Source organism: Canis aureus, chromosome 12 (assembly GCF_053574225.1).
Source record: "Canis aureus isolate CA01 chromosome 12, VMU_Caureus_v.1.0, whole genome shotgun sequence".
NCBI lineage: Eukaryota > Metazoa > Chordata > Mammalia > Carnivora > Canidae > Canis > Canis aureus.
In genome coordinates, this window is record NC_135622.1 from 11,723,578 (window position 1) to 11,751,044 (window position 27,467).

The window sequence follows — 27,467 nt, forward strand, 5'->3', positions numbered from 1 at the left end:
TGCTGTTTTAACACTAATTTCTCTCTGAGTTGCATGATGATACAATACCAATATTTTTTATTCCAACCCGACCCTTTGCAATACAAGCTTGTGTGGTTGTGACACTCTAGGCACACGTGGTCAGAGCATTTCAGCAGAAATTGAGATTCCCTGAATTAACTTTACCCTGGTTAACTAGGAAAAGAGACGTCAGGTCTTTCTGTGTGCTGCAGGTTGTATTCTCTGGAAGCAGCAGCCAAGACAGAATTTGGGGTGCAAGGGAACATTCTGGGATGATAAAGGGAGGAGAAAAGGCAGTACTAGGTCAAGGGATCAGTCACACGACCATTTAGACCCAAGGAAAGTCTTGGCCAACTCAGTGGAGAGCTCCCAAATGGTCATGCTTTCATATTCCCACCTCACTCAGCCACTGGCTAAGGGTTGGCCCAGGAAAGGTGTGACGTTGAGCAACGATACTCTCCGTAGCTAAGGCAGTCCCAGGCGCTGTCTGCTCCAGGCTGCCTGCTGACCATATCGTGCAGCTGGATTGCAAATCCTCCCTGGAAGCAGGCAACTGGGTGGTGTTCCTCTGAGTCTATGGCCTGATGCTACCCTCAGAATGTTTCTCCATGGCACTACAATGCACTAAGCTATCCCAAATCCTCCAAAGTGTTTATTTTTTAAAAGCATATAACATTTCAATGCACAAAATGATACAAAAAGTAAACAAAATCCAGAAAGTGTTACTCGGGTTTAATGACTTAAAACCACTTAACATAATATCAATGTTATAACTAGGTGCTACTAAAAAAAATAATGAACTCAGTTTTATTACCAGTAGTGTTAATTTAGTTATCTAAAGTGAATGTGTTGGGGCACCTGGGTGGCTCAGTCAGTTAAGTGTCTGCCTTCAGCTCAGGTCATGATCCCAGGGTCCCGGGACCCACGTCGGGCTCTCTGCTCAGTGGGGAGCCTGATTCTCCCCCTCCCCCTGCTTGTGCTTGCTCTTGCGCTGTCTCTTTCTGCCAAATAAATAAAATCTTTTTTAAAAAATAAAGCGTATGGTACACTCCTATGCACTAGACACTCTGCTGACAATTGAATATATGAAAAAAATACAATATGGTAAGAATAAATGATTGAATGAATGAATGGAAAGACAAGCTTCTTATATTCCAGCAGCCTAAAATTTAGCATGTGAGGATAGTAGGGAACCAAGTGACAGTGAGACAGTGTGCTACTGCTTTATGGAGAAAAGGCAGAGAAGAATCTTTGTGACCCCGAGCTGGCGCTGAGGACAAATAGTCAGAGCTGGATGAGAAAGGGTAGAGAAGGACACCCCTGGTGGAATTGGCAACAGAAACAAAGTCAGAAGTGTGATTAGTCCAGTTGTGAGGAGTGCGTAGGATGGGACTGGTAAAATGCAGCCTGGTTGGGATGAATTGTGAGTGGCCTTGAACACCATGCGAAGGACGCTGGAGGAGGCACGTGAAGGCTCTGTGTAGACTGAAGCAAATCCATTCCTGTGCTTGGACAACTCAGCACATGTGTTCTTCCAGGCTATTAGGATTCTTTGTAAGTCTTTGCTTCAGGCTCTATCTCCCCATGTTTCAGGACTCTCAATTTATTTCCTTTCCAAATCTGTCATATTCTGTTCTTCCATGTCTTTTCTGACAACCGCTTCTAAAAACATGCCCTCCCATCTCTTTGTTAAACAAGTTGGGGAGATCAGGCCACATTAGGAGCCCCAAGACCTTGAGTTGAATGAGCAGCTAATGCCAGTCCTATAGTGGAGACATCCTTACCCCTTGGATGACAGGTGAATGTGCACACACCTTGGGCACTTCCTCCTCTTGTGACCAGTGTCCAAAAGAAGAGATAGCATCACTGTTTTATGCTCCCTCTAGTTTTTGCTTTCTCTTATAGTTTCTGCTCCATCTATGTGGCCACTTTCCACAGGACTAGATGCAAAGACTTTATTTTGACATGATCCTGTAGAAGTCAAAGAGAAATTTAACAGATTTGCTTAATTCAATCAATTTCTAGAAAATCTGCTTCTGAATCACACAGCTGATTTACATATGGTAAGTAAAACAGGAATTAGCAAATATTTTCTGAACTTGTAAAATGTTTTTAAGACACTCTGATGAGTCAGTGTTTAATCCCTTCTCCATAAATAGGATGAAAGATCTTTGCCATGTTTTCTCTTAAGTAAATACATTTTAAAACTGTGCCCACATAGTGTTCCAGTTTTCTTTTCAGCTGCCGCTATGAATGGACATAGCAGCTGGAATGAAGGATAACACATCACACCTCAACTTTGAATTTCCTGCCTTTTGTTTTCTTGAATCATAGCCTTGATGTTGTTTAAATAGTGCTCTGTATATTTAATTTCCCTTTTCTCTTCACAAAGACCAAACCATTTTTTTAAATTACCCCATCTTTCACAGCGGATTATAAAAGTGTTCTTGAGCTGAAATTGAACTGGTCTCTTATTTAAACATATAAATATATATTTAGACATTTTAGTCCACCGTCGTTCATTTTATTGATTGACTGCTTGGGCAGATATGTATTTGTGCACATTTTATCCATGTCATGTGCTTTGCATTTAAAGATAACACCGCTAATAGTAACTGCTAATTGTATGCACAGATGGTCGGGCAAAAAAAAACAGGCATCTTCCAAGGTACATGTACACAAAGTCTGTTCTCTGCTGTTTGCAGACCGTGTCGCTTGTGACTCTCTCTCTTCATCTCAGGTCTTCCCCAAAGAACCAAAGATTTATAGCGTTAGAAGGACATTTACATATTATTAAGTAAAACCATCCAAATAAATACACCATTCTGTGTAACTTACAGCAAGCAATAAGACAGCACTTCAAAAAGGTAGCCTATTTCATTGTCACCCATCTTTCAGTACCAGAACATTCTTCTTTTTATCGAGCCAAGGTTTTCTTTCACGTAACTTCCACCTATTTGTATTGCTCTTTAGACCCCCACAGAATAAGCCCAGAGAAGGCTTTCAGAGGTAGTTCTTTCAGCTTCCCTTATGTGTTTTCCAAATGGAAATTTCTAATTTCTTTCACCAGTTCCTTACTATCACGATAATGGCATCTCAGCACACATCAATTTGTCAATTTCTCTCCTTTGTGCAGATCTGGAAACTACTCATGTGGCCTGACTAGTATGGTGTAACAGAGGATCCCACACCTTCCCCTTTCTTTCTCCTTCTTCTAAAATGCTCTTACTAGTGACTTGCTGACATTGGCAGCCAAGTTGCATTCTTGCTTTATAATTAACTTATCCTTCAAAGTTTTATGTTTTTTTTAAAAAACCAGTTAAGTCATATCTATTCTGTCTACTACTCGATTATTTGACCGTTGGGACTAAAATGTAGGACTTTGCTTTCAAGTCCTATCTTACTTCATTCTTCCTATTCATTGTTTCAGAATTGTTTTTCTGTTTATTTGGCTTGGTTTGGTTTGTTTTTTTTTTTTTTGCCAATTCCATCAACAAACATAATAGTTCTCTCTTCAAGCTTGGTTTCACCTGAAAAGTTGACAAAAATCTCCTTCATTTTTATCTTAGCCATTGATGAAAACATTGCATGGGGTAGGGTCAATATGGAACTTCTTGATGTGCCATTAAAGACTCCTCCTCTTCCCCCCAATTTTATATCAATTCATTAATCAACACCACCTAGTTAATGGTCCTTCAGCCAGCAATCTCTGGCCTAATTTCTGTCCTGTTCAAAAACATACAATGAAAAGAGACTGTCAGATGCCTTACTTAAACTATGCTATGTCTGAACAGCACTTTCCTGGCCCACAATTTAATAGCCCAATCAAGAGTGCATTAGATGCCCCTCCTAAGTGCTTCAGTAACAAACTATACTATGCTCATGCTTATTACAGCAATTAATATGTTGCATTGTGATTACAATACATATTTTTATACATATTTTTTATCCCAGTTAGATTGTAGGTTCTTTAATGGCAGGGACTCACTGTTTTTATTTAGTACTGATCTCTGGTACTTACTGGTAGAGCCTGGCAGATGATGGGTACTCAACAGATATGGGTTAAATTTTTGAATAAGTGAAGAGTGGCATGATGGAACATAATAGAAGCAGTTTGGAGGGCATATTGGGGTGAAGTATCTGTGGGTGAGTGCAGTAGATTTCCACGTTAGTAGATTTTATGTACAGATTAGGAATTTAAGAGAAAGACAAAATAGATTTTTGAATAACCAGGGTAATAAGTGAAATCAATGCCAAGGCCAAATGCATGGGGGTGCTTAGGGGTAGAGGGTCTGGGATAAGAAGGAAAAGGAAGCAATGTGGTACCAGTGGCCATCAAGACCCTGGGGCTCTAAAATCAAGCCACCTGAATACAAGTTCTCCCACTTTCTTAGGCAAGTAATAACCTCATGGGCTTTATTCTTCTTGTCTGTAAGATAGGGATGCAGTAATAATTACTACATAATATGCTCAATGAGTGGTATAAAAGACGATCAAAGAGGTGGGAGAGGAACTAAGGAAATATTTTGTCATATAATCCAAAGGAGAAAGAGTTTTGAGAAGAAAATTCTCATCAGCAATCCAAAAGGCACATCAGTAATCTGTTTTAGGGAAAAGCTTCTCTCCAGATGTAGCAGAAGAAACCAGATTTTAGTGGCCAGAGGATAGGCAAGGAAGTGAGGAAGTGGAGATAGCATATATTGATGATTTTCACAAAGGTTGAATGTGGGCTGAAGGAGAGGATAAAGGCTAGACAGGGAAGAAAATTAAGGAATTTCTTTGCTTGTTTTGTTTTGACTTGACATGGTTACAGGCTGAGGAGAAGCAAGCCATTTGAGAGAAGAGAAATCTGGAATTACAGAAGAAAAAGAGAACTAATCAAGAATAGTACCCAAGAACAGATGGGAGGTAGAAAGGGGTTCAAAAGGAAAAAAGAGGGACCTTATTCCTCAGCAGTCTGTCCTATCCCTGATGACAGAGGAAGTATGGTATCCATCTTTGCACAGCAGGAGGATAATAAATGTTGAGACCATTTTCTAGGGTGGAAGGAAAGAAAAGAAGAAGAAAGAGAGAAAGAAAGAAAGAAAGAAAGAAAGAAAGAAAGAAAGAAAGAAAGAAAGAAAGAGAAAGAAAGAAAGAAAGAAAGAAAGAAAGAAAGAAAGAAAGAAAAAAAGAAGAAAGAAAGAAAGGTGTGAGTAGAGGTTGGTAGATGAGGAGCAGCAAGTTGATGAGCTCTCTACTTTCTGTGGCATTGGCAACGATGCCATCTTCTCAGAGGGAACAGTTGAGAGTTGAATAGGGGCTTGAAGGGAGCAGCTGAGGGTAAATCTAGAGGGAAAAGGCCAGGATCAGTATGAGGATAATTGGTGGAAGCAAGACAAGAGCTTCTTATTCAAAATTCAACATGTATTTATTGAGCAATTGCTATGTGCCAGGCACTGTTCCAAGTGCTGAACATATAACAGAGAACAAAACAGACATTCTCCCCACCTTCACAAAGCTTATATTTTAGTGGAAGAGACAATAAGTATACAAATATGGGCAACTTTGATAACTTAAGTGTTATGAAAGAAGTTAGCAGGGTGATTTGGTAGATATTGAGCAGGTGGTGGAAGAGAATACTATTTGGATATAGACTAGTCAGGAAAACCTTCACCGAAAAAGTCACATTTGAGTTAAATCCTGGAGGTGGGGGCAGGGCAATGGTGTTCTGATTAACTGATTTTCAAAAAAGAAAAAAATATTTAAAAAGCCCTAATTTGTATAGTTTTGATTTTCATGGTGTAAATACACCCAGCCAATTTCTAGATGCCAACAGGATATCACTGAAGAGTTGGGAGGAAAGGTGCACATTTGGCTCTGGCAAGTCTGGAGGGGCCATTTCCAGCACACAATGCTAGAATGTTCTGGAAGGAAGAAGAGCATGTGGAAAGGCACTGTAACAAAAAGGAACTCAGGGTGACCAGGGACAGGAACTGAGGAGGAAGGAGTGTGGGAAGTCAGAGAAGTTGACAGATGCCAGAGTTTCCATATAAGGAGTTAGATCTCATTCTAAATGAAGTGGGACAATATCTGATTTACATTATAAAATGATCATTCTCATTGTTACGTGGAGAATGAATTTGAACATGGATAAGAATAGAAGCAGGTAGCCAGTTAAGAGTTATTTGAAGCTGTTCAGCAAGAATGAGGATGAGAGCTACAGAAACGAAAGAAGTGGATATATTTGGGAATATATTTTTGAGCCAGAAAATAGGACTTACTGGTAGAATGAATGTGACCATTCAGGGAAGGAAGCACTCAGAATGATTCCTAGGTTATCATCTTGACCAACCAAACCATCAGGTTTCCAATGCCATTCCGAAATGGGGGAAGGGTTAAGGGGAAACTAGATCTGAGTTTGGGAAGTTTACTTGAGATGTGTATAGTAGCTGTCCATGTGAGAATATCAAGTAGACATTGGGTAGAAGAATCTGGAACTGAGTAGAAGACTGGGAATGGAGATATAAATTTGTATGTCAACTGCATCAGATTGCAGTTGAACAATGTGACTGCTTGGGATTACATCAAGAGAGCAGACTGATAGAGAAGAGATTCACCCCTGAAGAACTCAAGTATTCAGATGTCAGCTAGAAAAGGAGAAGTCACCAAAGGACACCAGACAAAGCAGTCAATTAAGCCACAGAGAAACAGATCATCGCACCATCACAGAAGCCTGGAGGAGAAAGTATCTCAAGAAGGAAGAAGTAGTCAACTGCACTGAATCTGCTGAAAGATCAAGTAACATGGAGACAAGAGAACACCCACAGGATGCAGCAACATGGAGGTCACGAGTGGCCTTGAGGAGAGATGTTTCAGGCCCTGGTGATGCAGAATGAATCAGAGTGACGCCCCCAACTCTGACATGGCAAAGCAGAAGCTTGCTTAGCCTGCCCCAGCCCAGAGTTGGTCTCTTCTCTGGGGAAACTGGTGTGATACACTGGAGAAGAAGAAGGTAGAGGCTGACAGTCTCAGTCCACGCTCTGAAGAGCTGTGTAATTCTAATAAGCCAGATAACCTCTCAGGACTTTCATCTTCTTGTCATTAAAATTAGAGGCTCTGAAATTCTATTTATTCATTTGTTCATCCAGCCAATAAGTATCAAGCAGCTATTCTATGCTAGGTCCTGAGTAAGAAAAAGACCATGTCATGCCCTTGAATAATGGTCTCTAATTCACTGACCTCCTTTTTTGTGTTTATATCTGACTCATATCCCCAGAAAGTAAGTAGGGTCCTTCCCTGAGGCTGTATTCTTCTCATCTTGGACATAGGGACTAGTCCAATGCCTGGCACACAGCATGAACTTCATATTGGGGTCATAAACATGTTGTTGTCCCATTACAAATTATATTTATCATTTTCTGATTCATGTACAAATCTTGACTCTGCCATTCATTGTTTGGGAAAGTTAATTAACATTTCTGTGCCACGGTTTCCTTAACTAAAATGTGAATAATCATAGTATTTATATAATAATGTGAAAATTAAAATGGGTGCCTGGCATGTATTAAGCTATTATTACTAATAATGTGTGCTCAAGGTAGTAAGTCCATAAAAATCTGATGGAGAAGTGAACTAAATTATTCAGGACTTCACAGCTAGAGATAAGCCCCACTAATATTTTGGTGTATGTCATCATGCATGATGCAAATAATTATCTCCTGAAGTCACACACCTCAGATGGCAGTTGTATATGATGGTGCTTTTAACTGAAAATAGTGGGTAGTGTTCTTGATATTATGCCTTTTCTTTTCCCTTCATGCAAAACAGGGTGAAATTATGTTCATACTATTATGTTTTAATAAAACACATATAACAAAAGCTATGAGTAATTTAAGTCTTTGCAGTTTGAATCCTAAGCATTTTATATACATCATCCTATTAACTTGCCACAACAACACTTTCTGGTAGTTATCATATCCATTTTATTAATGAGGAACATGAGGGCCAGACTACAGATACCATTGTTCAACAATAACCTGTTCTGCTCTCTTTCTGGGCACATGTGAGTAACTGTTTTCTGCCATATTGATATGAGTTGTAGCCAATGAAATGTAGCTGGTATGTGTCACTTCTGGATAGGAATGTTTAATTGTGGTTGTTTAACTCTCCACCAGTCTTCCCTCTGCCATGGTGATCATGGAAACCAGCAAAGATGTGGAAAGTTAATGCTGAGCCATCACGAGAACAGCTGTGCTGGAGAGATGCCAGCCCTGGATCAGATTTTGCTTGAGCAAGAAATAAATCTTTCTTGTTTTAAGCCACTGACATTTTGATATTGTTTGTTATCACAGCATAGTGTGACTTGTCCTGACTAAGGCAGAGCATTGAGGAGACTCCTGGAGGTCACAGAGCTTATAAGTAGTAGAGCCAGGATTCAGACCCAGATCTGTATGCCCCAAAACCCATGTTCACTAGCTTATTTAAGATGAGTAAAACAGAGATTTTGTTGAAAATGGAGCATAGAACCCACAGTAATAGTCACTGTTACCAGCTTTCTTATTTTACCTCGAATATGGCAATGATAGCTTCATCTTTGAGGTTGTACAACATTTCTCCAGATCTGCACATGTTGGGGAAAAATAAGCGAAACAGAATAACTTTGCATTTATGGTGTGATCTGTGTTTTTGATGTTGTGGAAGAATAAGGAAAAAATCACATTACACTTGTGAAGCAAAGGGAAGTGGTAGCAAAGCTTGAACGGGGAGTATCTAAATTAAATAGTATTAATTTAAAATTTTTTACCCAGCAAGAAGTTTCAATACTAAACCCTTCAGAAGAACCTCAGCGAAGCCAATTCAAGAGGCTTTGGGAGCGAAAGGTGATAAAATTGTTAAGTCAAGTTGCTGGACAAAGGTTTTTAAGGACAGAAATTGCTGAGTACCTGCCAGACTGAGTGATTAAAAGAAGAGAAACAGGCAGAACACAGAAACAGTCACGATGCTCACAACAGCATGAGGCCCTATATTACATGAAGAACTATGACAGGAACGTCATAACTGTGGAAAGAGTCCTGCTCTCTGAGAATCTGATTGCTGGGGAATCTCTTTAAAAAACTGGGGCAGAAACCATGTGGTTAGCATCCTTCATGGTGGAGGATATATTAAATTTTAATATGGCCCTTAAATTATTCAAAGTAATTAAGGATAGCATCTCCTTAATGTCTCTAACCCATCAGCACAACCTGTCCAAATTAGGTATTTCTTAACATCAGAACACTAATAACGAGAAAAAGGCAGCTCTTTCTCATTCAGTAGACAAAGAAGGAAATGATTCCAAACATGTATGTCCCTATTCTCCCAGCCCTGATCCCAGGACAGGATATTATCATGGTCCAGGCACTTTCCCCTAGGAATGGATGTGATGGATGACAAATGAGGTGTTAATGGCTCCTTTGGACTAAAGTTCAGAGGCATCTGGGTCTTTGCCAAGACTCTGGTTCAGAGAGACCCAAAGGAATAGGCTAGGGTCTTGGTGTATCATCCAGACAGAATGGATGTAGCGCCAACTGCAGGAACCCAGGCTGTGGCAAGGTGCTGGCATCTTCTAGTGCTCCTTCCCAGCTCCATTCATGAGAAACAGGCCTACTCCTCACAGGGTCATTTCCACTGTGCCTATTGCATCAGAATCTAAGGCTTCATCAGCACTGGCTTGATGGCTTTATCTGATACAGCACATTTATATTCAAGAATTAAAACATATCTGTTGTCAAGTGTGCAGAGCATTTCAAGGCTGCCTGCAATCTCCTTGCTTTTGAACCTGACACATACTCAAATGCTAAACCTAAGCATATTCAAAATAATCTTTATTCCACCTTTATTCAGTGAGAGATAATCATAATATTGCTTAAGAAACTCCTCATAATGAAGATGTTTTCACCTTCTGGATGGAATCTCCTTCTGTTAGTGCTGCAGGTAAAAATATTTTCCTCCCTCATCAGTCCTCCATATGGGTGTAAAGAGAGCTCTTTGTATCATGGCCTATGTACAATTCCCTAGCTAGGTGGCCAAAAACATAGTTTGGTTTTCAGGGACACAGAGCACGTCACTAACTTGTAGCTTAGTAATGTTCAATCTTATCAGCTAAAACCCAGAACTTGTCTGCAGTCAGAGGGCTTCAGTTTACCGATCTCTCTCTCAGCACTTCTCTGCTTACTAAAGGAATGTCTCAATTTCTATGCTGGCAGGAAGTATATAAAGAGTCCACATTCATTCAGCAAACATTTATTAAACACCTTGTGCTAGATACTAGGGACCCAAACTCAAATCACATTTCCTTCCAAATATGTCATCTGAACCTGGGATTGGACAGAACCTGGTTGAATTTTGGCTCTCCTTTTTACTAGCTTGGTGACTGTGCTAGAAACTTAAGTTCCCTAAGCTTTTGTTCTCTCATCAATAAATATGGACAATGAGAGTCCATTTCACAGGGTCATGTAAATATTTAATGATTGACATAAGGAGTTAGAACAGTGGCGCATAAGATCTCAATTAATGCTAATTCTTCTTCTTCTTCTTATTATTCTCATCTTCTGGGGAAGGTTAGGATGAACAAGGTAATCTAGACCTAGACCTTAACTAGATTTACCTGAAGCCATGCTATATCCTGCTTTTTCCTAGATGCTAGGTGCTGTCTGTCTCTCCATTTTGCTGCCCAACAGTGGCTGTTTCATCTTAAACCTGGATCACATCATAAGTTATAGGATGGCTGTTGTAGAAGTCAGGGCTACATGCTTCCTGGTTCCCATCCACTTGGAAAACAAGATTGACCTTAGGTGTCTTTATTTTTTTTTAAGATTTTGTTTATTTATTCATGAGAGACAGAGAGAGAGAGAGAGAGAGAGGCAGAAACACAGGCAGAGGGAGAAGCAGGCTCCACGCAGGGAGCCCAACATGGGACTCGATCCCGGGTCTCCAGGATCACACCCTGGGCTGAAGGCGACACTAAACCACTGAGCCACCCGGGCTGCCCAACCTTAGGTGTCTCTAGTTTAAAAGCAAGAGGAAGCTTTCCCAGCAAACCTCTCCTGGCATCACTTTGGTCAGAACTGGGTTACATCACTATTGAGCCAGTCACCTGGAAGGGGGATGGAAATGTCCTTAGAGTTTGGAGGCCCATGGGATTTTTCAGAGCATTCCCTTTCTTCATTACTTACTTATTTTATTATATTCTTTAAACCTTTAAGATTGGAGAGACTTAAACATGTTTATCTATGGTTCATGCCACGAAGGCCAATTGATGATAACAGAGAAAGATGGTAGGCATGATAGTATAAAGCTTCCAAGAATGCAGGAGGGGATGGGAGTCAAAGCACATATGGAGGAGGACTGGCCCAGGTAGGTGAGGGAGCCCTCCTTTATTGCAACATGAAACAAGGAGTCCCAGTCTAGGCAGGAGACTCCAGCTATGGTTGTTCCCTTCAGCAATCTGAGTGGAGCCACCCACTGCACAGTTTCATCCACATTTACTGCCATAGGGATAAGGCTTCTGGTTTCTGGGCTGCTGCCAAGCCCTACCAAAAGAAACCGTTGAAAATCGTGCGCATACCTAGAGTCCCAGCATTTCTAGTTGGGCTTTTCCTATCAAAGTTTGACATGGTAAAATATGCTCCAAGAGGTGTATTCAGTTTCCTCCTTGGATAATGTCTTCTCCAGTCAATAACTTTATAACTTTATAGTTATTGTTATATTATAGTAGAATTAATATATATTATAGTAGAAATACATGGCAGACACCATTTAACCAATTGATCAATGTTAATATTGCCAGTAATAAGCCATATTGACTTCAGGTATTTCCTGATATGATGAACACAGAACGACACGTCACTTCTGTGGTACTCATGCCAAAAATGCTATAATCTCATCATGAGAAACATCAGACCAACTCAAATCAAGAGACATCCTACAAAAAACTAACCAGTGTCTTCAAAAGAATTGAAGTTGTTCAAATGCCCTTCAATGGGTGAGTGCTTAAATAAACTGGGGCACATCCTACCATAGAGTACTTAGCAAGAAGAATGAAAGCAATCAATACACACCATAGCTTGGATGGAGTTCAAGGGAATTAAAATGAGTGAAATAAAACAATCTCAAGAGGTTACCTACTATAAGATTTACACAGAATTCCTTAAATGACAAAACTCTAGAGATGGAGATCAGATGAATGGTTTCCCGGGTTGGGGAGTGAGAGGCAGGGAGATCACTGTAGATCCTTTCTGGTGTACCACAAGGGATCCTTGTGATGGAACTGGTTGTCACACAAATCTACATGTGATAAAATTGCATAGAACTAAACACACCACACACATATACACTGAAATCCATATAAAAGTGGTGAAATCTGGATAAAGTCCATGGATTATATCAATGTCAATTTCCTGGTTCTGAATTTGTGCTATGGTTACGAAAAATGTTACCACTGAGGAAAACCAGGTGATCTCTGCATTATCTCCTCAACTGCAGGCTTATTCTTCTCAAAATAAGAAGTTTTAAAAAATATGTTAAGATTGCAAAAGTCAAGAAAAAGTTTGGGAAGAGTCCTATATTGGAGGAGATGGAATCATGTAATTAAATGCAGTACGGGACCCTGGTTTGGATCCCAATCCAGAAAAAAAGATTTTAGTGCAATAAAGTCTATAATTTGGTACTGTATCAATTTCATTTCTTAGTTTGATCAATGTATTATTGATATATAAGATAGTGGCATTAGGCGAAGCTGGGGAAATGGAATTCTGTACTATTTTTGCAACTTTTTCTATACATTTAAAGTAATTAAATTTTTTAAAAAGATTTATTTATTTATTTATTTATTTATTTATTTATTTATTTGGTGAGGAGGGGCAGAAGGAGAGGGAGAGAGAATCTCAAGCAGACTTCCCACTGAGGAGCCCAATGCATGGCTCTATCTCACAACCCTGAAATCGTGACCTGAGCCAAAATTAAGATTTAGACACTTAGCTGACAGAGCCCTAGTAATTTAAATTTTTTTAATTTTCAAATTTTCAAAATAAAACAACTTTACAAATTCTATAGAGGAAAATTCCTTTTATCCCGACTAATCAGAAATATAACAACTGTCTTTTAAATATAAATTGGAAAGTTTGCAAACAGAGTAAGCGAAATAAAAAAACAAAGGGCATATGTAAGTTCTTAATATTCTTACTGAGAGGTTTCTTCAAGTTTAGGACCATTTATAGCAGGTATCATATAAAATCTAGAGTGAAAATATCACATCAATACTACTTTTTTATTATAGTAGTCTCTACAATCCACTGTGTTAAAATTGCCTGATCTGATATTTGTTTCTCAGAGTAGCTCTCTGCCAAATGATTGTCCTATGAGCGAGGCTTTTCCTGCTCCCTCACCTGCTATTTATGGTGGAGACCAAAGTGGGCCTTGGGGTTTACTTGAATAGTCCCAAAGAACCCATCCAGGCCACTTCAATCCAGGTAAATGACTCAGCATGACTCAACACGTTTTGCAACGCAATTGGTTGAAATGAGACAGATTTCTCCACACTCATGGTCTCTCAATGTCCCATTTCCAGGGCTATGGACTCAGAGACCACAATCAATTCTCACCGAGCACTGTGCCCTGTGCAACCATGTTCTCCCAGTTCAGTTTCTACCATGTTCTTTGGCTAAGTCATCTAAATAAGCCAGGTTTTGCTGTGTGTAGACTTTTTTTTTCTTCCTTTAAATAAGTATTTTTCCAAGCATGGAATTCAGAGGAGAGGTCACTTCTTCTGCATGGGAATCTGTCTGCTTTCTTTTTATGGTCATTTCTATATCCAGAAGGCCCCAGGTCCTGTACACCATGGGACATTCTAGTAAAGCTCCCCTGAGCAAACGTCCCTTTGTTCGCCTGCTGTCTCGTCACCAAATCTCATTCAGAGTCTACTTTCTTTAGTTCCCTCTAGTCCCTGGTTTTTCTGCTCCAGTGTGAAAATAACACTCCTTTCGTTTCTTCTTTGGGTTCTTATCTGTGCAGCTCTGGTTCAAGGCTGGACTGGTCTGGTTTTCATCCATCTAACCACAGAGGTTATAGCAGGATGGACAGAAGTTTGGACATAGCAGTCTGGGAAAACTTCTCCCATAAACCTGACTTGATACATCTGTCCTGCTGGCAGCCAGAGGCCCACCAGGCGTCCAGCTGGCTCTTCGCCTCTTCCAAGAGGCTCAGTCCAATGAGGAGCTCCCTGATACTCTTCACTCTGGAAGGAGCAAGTGTCCTCCCTGATGAGCTGGGCATATCATGGGCCCAGGGACTTCACAAGCAGTCTCCCACCCCAGCAGGTGCACAAAGGAGATCCAGATATCCATCAGGGAGAATAAGACTTGAGGACTAGATTGTGCCAGCCCTCTCTGGCTTTCAGAACAACATTCTCCTAGAATCACAAAAAACAAAGCTCCCACTTTCATCTGTCTGGTTCTGCCAGATGAACTGTTAGAGCATAAAGCTAAATTCCTAATGTCAGACTCCTGAGTCAATATGTTTATTATTATACAGGAGACCCAGCCTAGAACTTCAGGTACTTCATTTTCAAGCCAAAGTTGTCTGGCACCAATGACTTTAAAGAAAACCCTCCATCCAAACTTCATTGGCATGAAACCCTCATCCAGTAGAATGTTAAGAAAATCCACTGCACTGATATTTCAGAGTCTGTGGCAGCCCCAGAGAAGGGGAAACAATCCAGGACAGAGAAGGAGCTAGGTGCTATTTCAGGCATGCAGCAAGGGTCTCTGTCACTTAGGCGAGACTGCTCAGCTGCGAGGGTTTCCAGGCACACTACAGGGAGCAGTCAGGCTGAGCTCATCCCACTGGTAGGCTGCGGGTGCTTCCTGGAGGTTGGCTAATGACTATCACATGGCTGGACCTAGATCCCCACCCTGGGGCTCAGAGCACACTCCAGCCACAGCCTGAGGTGTGAGGCAGCCCAGGAAGGGGACAGCCACTACCATACTCATCTAGCTTCTCATTGCATCTTCTGCTGCATCCAAAAGGTCCTCAAAAGAGGGCTTCCGGGGCTCTGGCTGCCCTGGGCACTGTAGGTGGGGGAAATCATCCATGGAACTCTGACATTTTCTCTCTGTTTATTCTTTATATTTTAATGGAATTCTGTGGTCCAGACTTGGTTTCAGGCTCTGTGCTCTCAGAGTCAGCTAAAGTACAAAGGGGGAAAAAAAAAGAGAAAGTAGTGGGAAAAATTAGATTCTTGATTTGTGTCCAGATGGTACTGGACGAAAATAGACTCAGAGATTCTCACTGCAAACTTGCCTCTGGTATGAAACTCCCCTCCCCTCTTCATTTAAGGTCTTCTTGGTAGAAGAGGGAATGGGAATGGGAAAAATACTGGGAACGTTCATTTTTCTTTTTCCCAGCCATATATTACAAGGCTTGCACAGGTTTCAGTTGGGGACTTTGTGAAACGCCAGGAGTCGCACCACGCGCGCACTGGGGCCTGGGATGATGAGGCAAGCCCAAAGCAGGATGGAGTTGGTGTGCCTTGCAGGCGGCAATAGCATGTGACATGCTGGGCAGTGTGGCACTGCTGGCCTGGCCATGAAGGGCCACACTGCCCTGCTTCCGGCTCCATGTTCAAGGGCCTCAAATTGAAGAAGAGAGACAAGGCACAGATTCTGGGATCTGGGTCCACCACCTGCAGAGGGCAGCAAGGCCTCATATGTGCGCCATTCTCCTTCACTTCAGGGTGAGGCGCCCAGGGGTTTGGCACCTGCTGGAAGGCCAGCCAGAAAGTGGAAGGTACTCGTCATTCTTGGAAGACAACATGGGGGAGTCTTGAGGGAATCCACCTCTCAGAAATAGAAAACCTAACAGAGGGCTCACCTCAGATTCTAGCCAGTGTGAGCTTGACCACAAAACCAAGTAATCCCAGGGCCCCATCCTGAGCATATAGAGGCCATGCCTGCAATTGTCAAAGATTATTCCCCATCATTCTTTTGATGTCCCCTGGGAGCCCAGTGTCCATAAGCCACCATACAGGGAGGGTATCCTAAAGTCTAGGACCTCCTCCACTGACAGGCAGCCCAATGCCTGTAAATCAAATACCAATGAAATGAGTAGTAGTCATATGGAAGGTACTTTTTTTTTTTTTTTTTTTTACGTGCAACTTTCTCACAATTGGTTTTCCTTTCTAATGTTTAAACCATCTTGGAGGACAGGCAGAGCGCCAGTGAGTCTGTCATTGGTTCTGGGAGCTGGAGAAGAGTCAAGAAGTCTCAGAGCCCAAGCAGATGCCTAAATCAAGAGCAGGCACAGAATCCGAGGAAAGCATCCATCTGAAGGCCAGGTGCAACGAGACAGGTCCCAGGACTGCCCCAGACCCAAGGCAGACACACAGCCCAGAATATCTCCTCGAGCACTGGGATTCAGATGCAGGGACCTCTCTGTACTTTTCTAAGGGCCACATCTGGGTTCAGCATGAAGTCTTCTTTCAAAGCTGGAGGGTTTGAACTAACTCCCCTTGCCTATATGTTGGATATTTCCTCAACTTCAAATTAGCATCAAGTGATACTTTATATCGCATGGCCAATGCCGCCAATACATTTGAACAGAGAATAATACCTTACATGTTCCTGTGTTTTATGCTTACTAAATGCCATATTTTGTATGCCTCAGGTATGCTCTGTGAGGTGTAAAGGAAATGGTTCCGTAGACCAGTGAGCTCCTTGTTCTTCGTTGTAACCTAAGTTCTTACTATGCTGTCCAGCCACAGAATAGATACTCAAATATTTACTCACCAAAGGGACGGGTGGGTGATGGGTAGAGGGTCAGAGGATGGATGGGTAGAATTGGACTCAGTTTTCAAGCTGGATTAAATTCCCAATCCTACTACCTACCTGTATGTGGCTTTCATCTAAACATTCTTCTCTTCATCTATAAAATAGCAATAAGGATATCACTTCTGCTACCACAATAGGAAAAAAGACACAGACTCTCTCAGTGTCATAGGGATTAGGAATAGAGCTAGGGCTTGAACTGGGATGTCCAGATTCCTAGTCCTCCATTTGGCCCATTGTATTATGATGGAAGAACAGGGCAAACTATTAAGTGCTTATCTGTCAGGCTGTGTTTCAAGAACTTTAAAATCCATACAAAAGTCCTATAGGGTAAGTATTAATATTATTCCAACCTTACAGATGAAGAAAATAGGACTCGGAGAGGTTAGTGACTTGAAGCCTCCACAGTGGAGATGGGCTTAGAACCCACATCTGTCTGACCTCAAAATCCAACTTTTTTCACCGCCTGCCATAAATATATATATTTAGCACACACAGAGTCCGTGGTTGGAGGCCTCCCAGGTTCCCCATCCACCTTGGAAACAAGACTGGCAGTGGCTACCAGAGACTATGGTCCTGTGGTAGAAGCAGCCACCTGAGTGGCTGCCACAGTTTTAGCTATTGACCAGTATACACAAATGGCCCTTCAAAATTGAGTTCTGTTCAAACTTTGAACAGAAACATGGCTGTCCACTGCCACATTCTAGAGCATCAAACTGCTCTCTGGCTGCCCAGATTTTTTATTCCAGACAGTCTGAAAAACAGCAGGTAATGGTAACCTTTATGAGACTGATTCTATGGAGCCATTTACAGCCCAAAATAAACTTGAGGTATATGAGGATTTATTGTGGAAGTCACAGTGGAGGAAAACCTGGAGGAGAATGAAAACAGCTTAGTCTAAATAGTCTCACCGCCTTTCCATTAGAGTAATTGATTGAGTTCCCTCCCAGCCGGGAAGCAAGTATACAAAGCAACAGAGCATCTAAAACTCTGATTCGCAATGTTCCAATATGGGACACACCTGTGCTCAGGAGGAGTAGCAGAAAAAATGGGGTGGAGGGAAAAGAAATAGCTTTAATCCTGGAACAAATGGAAATTCGTAATGGGTGGGACTTGACCCTGTCTGTCTCCAAGACGTATTTCTCTATCAGTTCAAGATCAGCTACAAGGGATAAAGAACCCAGCCTAAGTTAGGGTAAGCAAAATATTAATTTATAGGCCCCCATAACTTTTAAGTGTAGAGATAGGCTGTTATAGACCAAATGTTGGTGTCCCCCTCCCCAAATTCATCTGTTGAAACCCTAGCCCTCATTGTGATGTTATTTGGAGGTGAGGTCTTTGGGACTAATTAGGTTTACAGGAAGCAATGAGGGTGGAGTCCTCATGATGGAATCAGTATTTTTGTAAGAGATGAGAGTCTCTCTCTCTCTCTCTCTTTCTCCCTCTCTCTCTCTCTCTCTGCAGTGTGAGCTCACAGCAGGAAAGACTGCCATATGCAAGCCAGGAAGAGAGCCTGCACTAGAACCTGGACATGCTGGCACCATGACCTTGGGCTTTCTAGCCTCCAGAACTGTGAGAAATAAAATTCTGTCATTTAAGTCACCAAGTCTCTGGTATTTTGTTATAGCAGCCTGAGCTACAGCGGCTAAGAGCTGCCATTTTTAGCTAATTTCTCTCTCCCAGTACCTCAGCTTTCTATACTCTCCCAAGGCTCTGTTCTCAGAAAAGCACTTGTCCTAGTGAAACAAAAATGGTTTCCAGGTTCAAGTTGGAAGGGCAGCCTCGATGGAGGCACCTCCTTCTGTCCCAGAATTCCTAGCAAAATCTCATTACATCTCACTGGCTCTGATGGCACCACATGCCCATTTGTGAACCAATCTCTGTGACCACAAACATGATGTGCCACCTGCCTTAGGCCTAGGCCACATGCTTCACCCTGATTCTGTGGACATAGCCCCACTAAAGAACACAGAATGAGGTCAGGTAGGGGTGCTGAAGACCTGAGGACACAAAGTTGTCTGCCACAATAGGTTAGTGGAGCCTCGCTAGATCTCAAAAGCAAAACCCTAGGAGAAGGAAAGAGTGATACAGCAAGAGAACAGATAAATGCAGCAAATAGAAGACTGACTTGTATCAATAATCCAGTACACTAAGTGTATCATCAAGCTGTGAAATGTTTTATCCCAAATAATTTAAAAGGTGTAGTTTGTTAAGAAGAAAATTCACAACTTATGGAGCTTAAGCTCCAAAACTCAGGGCCGAGGATTCTGCAAAAGAGTTGGTTGGTCCCAAAGAAATGCATTCTATTTAAGTAAATACAGGTGTGCCTCACATTTTGCTGTGCATCTGTTCCTGAAATCATGTGTATAAACTGAATTTGAGACCAATAGATTGTATTTTCCAATTTGGGGCCCCTAAAGGGGCATTGCAAAATTCGTCTATGGTGTGAAAAATCTCCTTTATTTTCACTATAAATTTGGGTTGTGGCCTATTGGCTTTTTTAAAAAATGAGGCCTTGGTGGCATTCTTAAAACACACACACACACACACACACACACACACACACACATAAGCATGCATGCATGTGCACACATGCATGCATTATATTACAAAATCCACAGACCCCATAACAATACCTGTAGAAGAAGTTTAATTTTTTTCCCCCAACAATCTTTGCATATGAGTCCATACTTGTAGGACTAAATCCCTTTAAATTCACTTCCCAGACTAAGTTCCTCCTTGGACGACAAATTCTGTAAACAAATGGCCCTCCAGTGACTTGACTCTAGGAACCAATGCTTTCTGAGCCAGCAAACAAAATTCTGTTTCAATACTGTTTCCATTGAAACAAAGGTCAGGCCTCTGTGCATTTCGATGGCACCAATCTGCAGGCACTCCAGCAAGTTAAATAGAGCTCACCAGCAACATCCACCCCATGCTGTGGGGCCGTAAGGATAGATGCCAAAGTAGGCATATATTGTGTATAGATTTTTCTGATTTGTTGATTTGGAAATTTTACCTGAACTATTGATAAAAGCATATATTTAATCAGTACAACATAAGTTGTGTTTATTAGGAGTTTTGTCTTGAATATTCTGGGAACTCAGCGATTTCCTTCTGCCAGGGGCATGTATGGCAATCTCTTAAAAACACTGTCTTCTAGCAGAAATGCTCTGGGATTTACGAACAATATCTTGACACAAATATATGAAAGTAGGGTAACAAGGACAAGAGGATATATTTTCAGCCACTGTGTAATAAGTGTCCTTTTCGACCATAAAGAAGGGGAGGGGCACAATGCAAAGGATTTACTTTCACCATCTCTGTTGCCCTCCCACGAAGGAAGCAGAGAACACCTTTCCTGGAAGGAGCAGGTGACTCCCTTCCTAGCAGGGCTTCAGGGGGCATCTGCCTCACCCCAAGGAACATATCCCCCCAGGTGCTCTCTCCTGATGCCAAAGCTCATTGCATAGCAGTCACTCTATTGGGTTCCTCAAGTGTTCTGAGAAATGCTGGCTTAAATCTACCAACACGGACCTTAGTGATGTCAGACCCTTTCCTGAGAAGCCGTGTCAATGGCATCATTCATTCATTTTGGGAATTACTTCATTTAATCCTCCAAGCAACTTTTATGGGCAGGTATATGCTCTTTAATGCCATTTTATGGATGAGGAAACTCATATTTAAGAACAGTAAGGTGGGTTGCCTGGGTGGCTTAGTCCAGTAAGTGTCTGCCTTTGGCTCAAGTCATGATCTCAGGGTCCTGGGATCATGCCTCATATCAGGCTCTCTGCTCAGTGGGGAGTCTGCCCCTCCCTCACCATCTGCCCCTCTACTGGCTCATGCTCTCTCTCCCTCTCTCTTTCTTGCACTCTATCTCAAATAAATAAAAAAAACTCTAAAAGAAAAAAAGGGACAGTAAGAAACTTGCCTAGGTCATACAGTTTCAAGAAGCCAAGGGAGGGACTGGGAAGGGGCTAGAACAGTATGAGGACACGGAGGTTTCACCTGTTTCACAGTTGTTCCTAGGACTGGGCCCCCAAGCACAGTACAGCGGTGCGGCTCTGTTCCCCCCATCCCATCCCCTGTTTGGGGGTGCTGGGGATGAGGGAGGGGTGAGAGCAGTTATCCAGGAAGTGAGGCAGAAGCCACACGCCCATCTGAGCAAACACGTGCACCCTCAGTTTCCCCTACCACGTTCCGAGGTGGAAAAGAAAGTATCCGAGTGATCCTCCCTTCTTATCTCCCATCAGTCATAAACACATTCCCATCCCACCAACCTATTACACCCGAGGCCTGAAGGTTGAGGGTTGTAGACAGGAAAGGCATTCCCCACAGGCCTTGCGTACAGTCAGACGCTGGTGAACAGAATCAAGACCAGAACTCAGAATTAAGGCACCTGATACTCTCCGCGAGTCTCCCCTTCCCAGAGACTGCCACATGTAATGGATTTAAAAACATGAACTGCTCTGGAGGATCCTCACTGCCAGGAATTTTTTCTCGGTATCTACATTTTGCTTTGTAACCCTAGGCGCCTTCCCGCACGGAAAGCTCCGGTGCACCCGACGTGGGACAGATCAGGAAACCGCTGGCTTCTCTGACCTCCCTCAGGCAGCCACCCACCTGGGAAGGCCTGATATGCTGGACCAGAATGTACTGCCACGTCCAGTGAATCCAGATGCTCCTTATTAAGACACTTCAGGTTTGTGATGTGAAATTAATTTGTCCAATTACAAGTGAAAAAACAGGCTCTGATAGCTCTCTTTGCAATTTCCTACAGTTAGGGGATCAAGATTCTTGTAACTACTGAAGAAGGAAACTTGACTTCCACCCAGTGGGTTTCTGAATCCATTGGCTCATTCATTTAACAAGCCAGTATTGTGTACCTACTGTGTGCCTGGCCCAGTGACAGCTACTGGGCCTTCAGAGGTCACCCCAGGGTACACAGGAGACAAATCAGGACAATGGGAAGTGAATAATTTGCAATAGGGACAGGCATACCTGGCACCAGGGGAGCAGAAGGCAGAATTCAAGACCACGGCTGAGGCTGACCCAGTAGAGGGTTTGCCATTACAGAGCAGACTCAGGTTTTGTCCACACTCTGGGATCCGTTTTTATCAGGATGCTTCCCAATACAATCAATCCATGTCAGATCATTACACCTAAGGGAATCCCAAGGAGCCTGTAGAGGCAGGCATTGCAGGGCCCCTGAGCCTGTGCAGTCTTGCCTAATGGAGAGAGTTGGCCTCTCTGCAAGTCCTCCCCATGCTGTGGCCTGGTTGCTGAGGGCCAGAGTAGAGTGAGCGTTGGCTGGCTCACCCAACATGCCAGTCGTTCAAACAGTCACTCACTCGTTCATGCAACAAATATTTATGCTGTGCCTACTGTTGCCAGACACTGTTCTGGGGCCAGGGCTGGAAAAGGATAAAACTCACTCTCCTATGGAGCTGACAGCCTAAGCGGCGAATCAGACAACAAATCAGAATAGCAAAGCGCACAATCGCTGTGTGCCAGTTCTCGGTGCTTTTACACATTTCACTTTCACCATCGCCCCATGAGGTGGGCCCTATTATTAATCGCAACATACACACAGGGAAACTGAGACACAGAGAGGAGGTCAAGTATCCTCCCCAAGGTCACTATCAACGAAGCAGAGGCGGCAAGGATTGGAACCTAAATAACATAGAGATCATGCTTGCAATAATTACTCTGCCAGAAAATAAATGTCAGTTATATGTTATATTAGGAGGTGATAAATTCAGGAGAAAAAAAAGAACAGGGAGGCAGGATAGGAAATGCTGGGGTGTATGCGTGGGAGACCGTGACTTGTATTTTTAATTATAGTGGTCAGGAAAATCCTCAGTATGAAGGAGCACTTGAGCAAAGACTTGAGTGAACTGAGGAAGTAAGCTCTGCAATCTTCTGGGGGAAGAGCATTCCAAGGAACAGATAGCAAGTGCAAAGGCCCAGAGGGAGAGTACAAGTTCTGCACCCAATTTCAGTGTGGAGGTGGGGGAGTTTTCACACCACCAAAGCAGTTCTCTGACACCACTTGTCTGTAAGTCAGCTCAATAGCAAAGGATCCCACAGGCTAAGGGCTCAGTCCTGTAGGACTGTCCCCCACCCCCTGATGCCCATTGTCAAATGAAGCTGTCACTTGTGCTACTGACCCATCAGCTATAGATCAGAGTTTCCAATGACCCCCTCTTTGGGTTCGATTAGTTTGCTAGAACCTGTCAAAGAAACATTTTACCTACTGGATTGCCAGTTTATGATACAAGCATCTAACTCAGGAACAGCCAGATGGAAAAGATCATAGGACAAGGCGTGTGGGAAAGGTGTGGGGCTTCCATACTCTGAGTGTGCCACTTTCCTCAGATCTCCACGTGTTTGCCAACCCAGACACTCGGAACCCAGTCCCTTTGGGAGGCCTCATTACACAGGCATGATAGATTAAATCGTTGGCCACTGGTGACTGATTCAACCTCCAGGCCCTCTCCCGGCCCCTGAGGTCAAGAGGTGGGACTGGAAGTTCCAACCTTCTAATCAGGGTTTGCTTCTCCTGGCAACCAGCCTCCCCATCCCTAGGTGTGGTCCAAAAGTCATCTCGTTAACATGACAAGAGGCACCTTGATTGCTCGCATCACAGGAAATTCCAAGGGTTTTAGGAGCTTTGTGCCAGGAACTGGTCCAAGAACAGATACACATTTCTAATTGTAAGTCACAATATCTCAGGGAGCCCACCTAGAGTGTGAAGCAGCTGAAGTTGAGATAAAGGGAAAGTAGAATGAGGTAAGACTCAGAGGTAATGGAGTTGGAAGTCACAACCTGCAGGTCCTTGAAGGGTGTGATGAGGACGTGGGACATTTTCCAAGTGAGATGGGGAGCTGTGGCAGCCATTATGATTCTGCTAAGTATTTCCCTTCTTCCTTCTTATGACCACAGGAGAGGACTGTCCTTCTTTGTCCTTTCGAGGCTATGTGTGGCTATGTGAGCCCCATCCACAGAACAGGAGCAAGGGTGATGTGGTCACTTTCAGACAGCAGCTTTGATGGAGAAGTGAGCTTGATTGGATTAAGCCACTGAGTTTTTGGTGCTGTTTGTTACATCAGCATAATCTAGTTCAAAGGGACTTCCAAGGAAGGGAGGGTTTTGACTTCTGGCAGGATCATTCTGGCACAACTGGACTGAAGGGAAACACAGCTGGAAGCAGAGAAAGCAGTTAAGACTGTTGCTATAATCTAGGTAAGTGATAAAGATGATGGGCTACTGACCAGCTGGAGCACTACAGATAATGAAAAGTGATCAGATCCTAGGTACATTATGTTGACTGAACCACTAGGATTTGCTAATGAACTGGATACCGGATGGAAGAGAAAGAAGTCAGCCATGTCCCCAAGGCTTTTGGTGTGGGTAACTAGAAAGATGAAAAAGCTCTTCACCATCCAAACCACCCCTTCCATGCAACACACACGCGCACACATATTTCAAAAAAAGAACTCTGTTTTTCATTTGGCAGATACCCGAAATTTCACCATTAAATAGTCATTCCTCTTGGATAAGCATTGCCCTTTTCGGGCAACTTCTTTCAAAATGAAAGTACCCACTAGTGAGGTTGCTTAATGCGGATTGTTTTTTTTAGTAACTTCCAATTCAAAGACACTCTTGAAACCATATAGTCCAAGCCTCCTGTTTCACTTGAAGAAACGGAGGTCCAGAGAGGTAAATGATCTTGCCCAAGGTCATGTAGGAAATTAGAGTCAAGCCAAGATCCAAATAGAAGGACTCTTGACATCCTGCCTATTGTCCCGCCTAGGCAGGGAGCTCCTGCTGTGCTTGGGTCTTGGTGGGATGCAGGGAGCAGAGGGGGAGCCATATGAAAGGAGCAGTCAGTCCTCCTTCACTATTTTGTGTGGACTGGTCCTGAGAAGGATTCAGGAGCATCTTCCTACAAGGCTGCAAATCCTTCACACTAACCTTGACTTTGCTGGTCCTGAGCCAAAGAGCAAAACCTAAAAGAAAATTATTGAGAGACACTGAAAAAAAATGCATCCTGTTCAATTTTGTGTGTGAGTGCGTTTGACACTTAGACTTACTGAGCCTGGAGCACATTTCAAGTCCCTTCTCTCCTCAGTCCTGTTTGGTATTTTCCTGCCCTGCCAGCTTTGTGCCATTTTTCTTGCAAAGCATTCTTTGAGCTGCACCCCATGGGTCGGGCACAGCTAAAAACAGACAGTGCCAACACGCCTCTTCATATCCTAGCACACTGTCTCCTAGCACACTGACTAGAATCATTTGTATTATGCATTTTTATGTCATGCATTATATTTGCAAAGTGCCTGACTACAATTTTTATTAGATTTTTATTATAGTTTTACCTTTTAAAACAGCTATTTGAAACCATTAACGGTGAAACCCCTCTCTGACTTTGACAAATCTTGGACAATGCCATTTTTAGTGACTTTTGTCTTAGACCCACCCTAGCGTCTAGGGAAACCAGACCCCTTTTTTAGGTAGTTAGTGATCAGAAATTTCCCGTGAGTGACAGAACGGTAAGCTGCAACGAGGAGGTTTGGACCGAACATCCTCTTCAGAGAAGAAGGTAAGAATCACCTGAGGAGATCTGCAACTTTAAAGGCCACGTAGCAACTTTCAGAGCCATTGGAAGCCAAGGGACACTTGAAATGTTTATCAGGCTCCAGTATCGGAAAAAAAAGAATAAACTGAAGTCCCGTTAACTTTTGTTTCTGAGGTTTAAATGAATATCTGCAATATATAAAAGTGCTGAAAAGTATATCAAAAGCCTATAAAAATGTTAACTAAGAGTGTTTCCAGTGATTTTGCTTTCATTGGAAAGGAAATGTCCCCATAAAAAGGCATAATCCGTGCCTCATTCCTCCTTTGAGAGATCTGCAAATATTGCACTTGATGTCCTGGGTAAACCTCCCTTTCTTCCAGTGCAAACTGATCTGTCTTTCCCCACACACGTGCAAGGAGTTTGGAAAGACTGCTAAAGCCACTCTTGGAACAATGTGACTTTGTGCACTGCTTCTGGACGCATGGCCTCTTTCATATATTAACTGCATTCTAAGTGCCATTAATGACAATGCCATGTGTGCTGTCTTTAGTTTTTACTCCTTTTTATACCTTTTCTCCACCCTAACAGATCCCAGCTGTTACTAAAGAATAGTGACCAAGTCTCATTACAGTAAAGATTTCCCTATAACAAAATATCCCAAATGATGGCCCATTTCTTGGAATCATTTTACTCAACTCAGCTTAACTACTATTATTGAAGACAATTCTGCCAGGAACTGTATAGATTCAGATCTGCTGGTGCAGAAATGCAAAAAAAAAAAAAAAAAAAAAAAAGCCCAATATCTGATCTCAGAGGGCCCGGTATTTGAAATGACAAAGTTTCAACACAATAAAAGAATTGTGGTTATCCCTTGAACTTTATTCTGATAACACCTAATATAGAATTCCAAGTGGGGTGGCAGTTTTATTCTCCAGGAATTTTAGGTTTGGGTTCTTTTTTTCTTTTCTTTTTTTTTTTTTTTTTAAGAATTTACTTATTTATTTGAGAGAGAGAGAGAGCACAAGTGAGGAGAGGGGGAGAGGAGGGGGCAAACTCCCTGATGAGCAGAGAGCCCAATGCAGGGCTTGATCCCAGGACCCTGGGTTCATGACCTGAATCCAGGCGCCCCTTTTCTTCAAGGTAGCTCCTTGGTCAGGGGTCTGATGGCTCCTGGGTTCTATCTAGGGATAGGAGTCCTTCAGCAACTGCTGTTCCTCTGTGACAACACACTTCCAACAGGGTTTGAAAAGCCCTTTGTCTCCTTAATCACCAATCAGGACTGACAGGATGATACTGGCTTTGACACCACACAGCTGAATTGGGATGATCTGCACCAAAGTGCCCATCAGATGCAGAGTTTAAACCAGCCCTTCACCCATCCTAGGAACTTGGTAGCAAAAGAGCTCCTTGATTTCATCTCAGGCCAGTGGGACGATGTTGAACCTAGGAGCTTTGCTGCTCAGGACGCCTGTGCAGGCATTTTTTCCCCTCACCACAAAATGTTTTTCTTTTCCAAAAAATGAACTTGTTGCTCCAACTGGCTTGGTATCTGGCTCTGAGTCCAGAACTTGAGGGTAAATGGTGAAGTCGAAATGTGTTTTTGGATTCTGTGGTTTCAAAGTGGTGGCTCTTTCCAAACTGGGGTGGGCCCTCCGCAAAACCATCAAGTTGGTGAAGCTTGCCTCTCCCTATCCCGTTACCCCTAGCTTGATCTGAGCATGAGGAAATGCATCTGTGGAATCAGTAATGGTCCCTTTACTGAGTGTTCGTCATTGTCCAGTAACATCCCAAAGTGGCTTACCCTCGCTGTCTTGTTTAAACCTCCGGAAGTTTCCATACACATCCCTGATGCGGATCTTGCTCCTTTGAGGAATCCAAAGCTCAGAGAGGTTAAATCACTTGCCCAAGATCACAGAAGCTGGTAAGTGGCTGAGACAGGCTGGACTCAAACCTCGGATGAAGAAACGAGGAAGACCACAGGCCCAACTTCTATTCTTATGCAGCCTTCTATCGAAAGCCACCTACTTTTAGGTCAGCAGCCTTTATGC